The following is a 3,069-nucleotide window of genomic DNA, read 5'->3' as shown; positions in this document are numbered from 1 at the left end:
GGGAATGGGTGGGTAGGGAAATGGGGGAGAGGGGGGAGGGTATGGGGGACTTTTGGGATAGCATTGGAAATGTAATTGAGGAAAATACGTAATAAAATATATTTAAAAAAAGTACTACAAAAAAAAAGTTCTACATTACAAGCCACAAGATTCTGTAAATTCAATATACAGAGATTCCAGTTATGTCTACTCAGTGTCCACACTCATATTTCTAAAGACTAACAAATGTATTTTTCAGTAATTTCTTGAAATTTTTTTCATTTTTTATTAAACTAATAAAATTTATTTTAAGATATACAACTCAGTTTTGACATTTTTAAGTCATCAAAATAATTTATAATAGTCAAATGTCTCTTAAATATACATGATATCTTCTGAGGCTAAAAGTTATGCACTCAGCCAGTTTTTAAAATCTATTTGGAACACTAAACATGATAGAAGTAGAAAAAAATCTCTTTTTCCCCACATTTTTCCCCACATTAGGCGCAGGAAGAGCTTCCCGTTGGTCAGCTCTGACTAAAGATACTTTAAACATAACAGTTCATATTGACATTTGATTTGATGGGTCCTCCAGAAAGCTTTGTGAAATTTATTAAGATTAGAAAACATCATACAGAACATTCATGCAGAACCAAACAGGGTATGTGGTCAGCACGTCCTTGCTATAAGCCAAGCTACTTCTCTGGCAATGACTGGCAGGCATGTCACAACAACAATATGAAATAGCTGGTAGGCATGGAACAAAATGGCTACAGCTATTCTAGCGGGGTCAGACCATAACAGGAACAAGAACAATAGCAGCACTGCCTGACATCACTCTCACAGAGACTGGACTGGTGATAATTGATCTCTTATACGCATGCTTGCCCTCAGCTTTCTGATAACAATTTAATAAGAATTGCTGGTGAGTAGACAGCCATTCTGAGGATTCAAAGTAGATATGACTGATTTTTTATATAAAAGTTTCAATTTGTGATTCTTTTACAATTATTACAAGATTACTTTTGAAGATAAATAATAAAATAATCTTTTACAACCACAAACTGCTACATGTCAGTACGAGAAACTGGCTGAGAAAACTCGCTTGCTTGCTCACACTTTGCTAATCTGTAACAAGCTGCTTAGTTATGACTGTAAGTGGGTTCTTGCGAATAATTTATTTTCTTTACCTGTACCATGTAACATTTCCTGTAAAGGTATTGGAGAACATATTGGCTTTTTTTCATAGTCATTCACTACAAGAGAAATAGAATGTAATCACATTGTAATTTTATACTGCTTGGAAGATTTTGCTGGGATATATAAGCTATGAGAGAAAAAAATAAATATGTTCAAACCTTGTTCCATCTATGAAATATATATATGTAAATATATGTATATATATACACACACATATATATACACACACATACATATATCTATATCTATATATATGTAAAGTTTATATGGGAATGTGTTGGAACTTTTCTCCATCCATCAAATCTGTATGTATGTAAATATGTAAATATGTAAAGCTTGAGTGGGTGATTGTTGGAGCTTGCTCCATCCACTAACTCTGTGTATGTATGTATATTATATATATATATATATATATATATATATATATATATATATATATGAAATTCTTGGAGCCTGCTTGTTGGAATATTGTTCCTTCCACCCAGAAACTGTTTGCATCTGTGTGTGTGTGTGTGTGTGTGTGTGTGTGTATTTGTGTGTGTGTGTATGGGTGAAATGCTTAGAGACTGTTTGCTGGAGCTTTCCTCCAGCCATTCATACATCTGTCTGTCAATCTGTCCATCTTTTGCTACATCCACTCAGTGTGTGTATGTGAGTCTGTCTATGAATTTTCTCTTTTCTTTTCTTTCTCACTGGCTGCTAAGAGTTATAAGAGTTCAGGGTTTTTCCTCTGGCACGGGGAATGTGAGCCACAGTCAATCAAGTTGTGTTCCCTGAGAGAAAAGCATCCTGAGTAATTTCTCTAATTGCTGGCTGCCATAGGCAGTAGCCCTATCAGTACCTGGACAGATACCTCAACCACTCCATCAGCCCTCTTAAGTGCTGACCCCCATCAGCTGCTTTCAGCACTGACCCCCACCCATGCCACGCATTGCTGCCTACCACGGTTTACACTCCCTCCCCTGCCCCCAATGAATGTGAAACCCCTACACATGAGGATTCTACAATGACCCATCCACAATTGTCATGCAGTGTAAGAATACTGAAAATACTTAGAAAGCATTTTCAGTTAGCATAAATTGAACCTCACTTCCAATCCCAGCTCAGTAAAGTCTCAGGGTCAGAAATGAAACTGAATGATTGGAATGTGAATAGTATACACTAGTGATGTTCTGAATTTATCATGGACTTAAAATGATGGAAGCCTTATACTTCCAAAGGAACACACCAAAGAAAACATTTCATAGAATTTTTGTTCCTCTAAAGATTTCACCTTACTTTGTGGGATCTGAGATTCATTCACACAAATCTCACATACCTGTAGACTAATTTGTCAGGAACTCAGAGGAGCAAGGGAGACAGCAAGAAAACTATTCTCACCTACTGAAAGCAGACTCATCTAACTCTGCAACATCCAATCTCTGTGCAGAGCCCTCTGAGCAGGGACCAGGCATTGCCCCTCCTCCTGGGAGAAGACCACAGTTACACCACTGATTGTCAACAGATCACAAAATAAAAGACAACAGTTTGAAAATTCCTGCTGGTGCACAACTTCAAAATGTTAGCAATGAGCAAATAGAGGTGGGTGGAAACCTGTGAATTCCAGTCCAACCTGGTCTACAAGATGAGTTCTATATTAAGTTTGGTCATGTGTCCACAGACAGAATGGTTTTCTTGAACCAAGAAGAAATAAGAACTGCAGGCATTTTTCTGATGTATGTGAATTATCATAATTATTCACAAGATGCTAATATTATAATACTTTTAAATTTTCTCATTCTTTCCCTCTCTCTCTCTCCCTTTTTCTCCCTCTTCTCCCCTCTAATCCCCCATCTCTCCAAAACATGGTTTCTCTGTGTAGCCCTGCCTGTCCTTAAACTTGCTCTGTAA

Source organism: Mus caroli, chromosome 17, assembly GCF_900094665.2.
Source record: "Mus caroli chromosome 17, CAROLI_EIJ_v1.1, whole genome shotgun sequence".
In the NCBI taxonomy this organism is placed as follows: domain Eukaryota; kingdom Metazoa; phylum Chordata; class Mammalia; order Rodentia; family Muridae; genus Mus; species Mus caroli.
The sequence above is the reverse complement of the archived record's forward strand: the minus strand, read 5'-3'. Positions refer to the sequence as shown.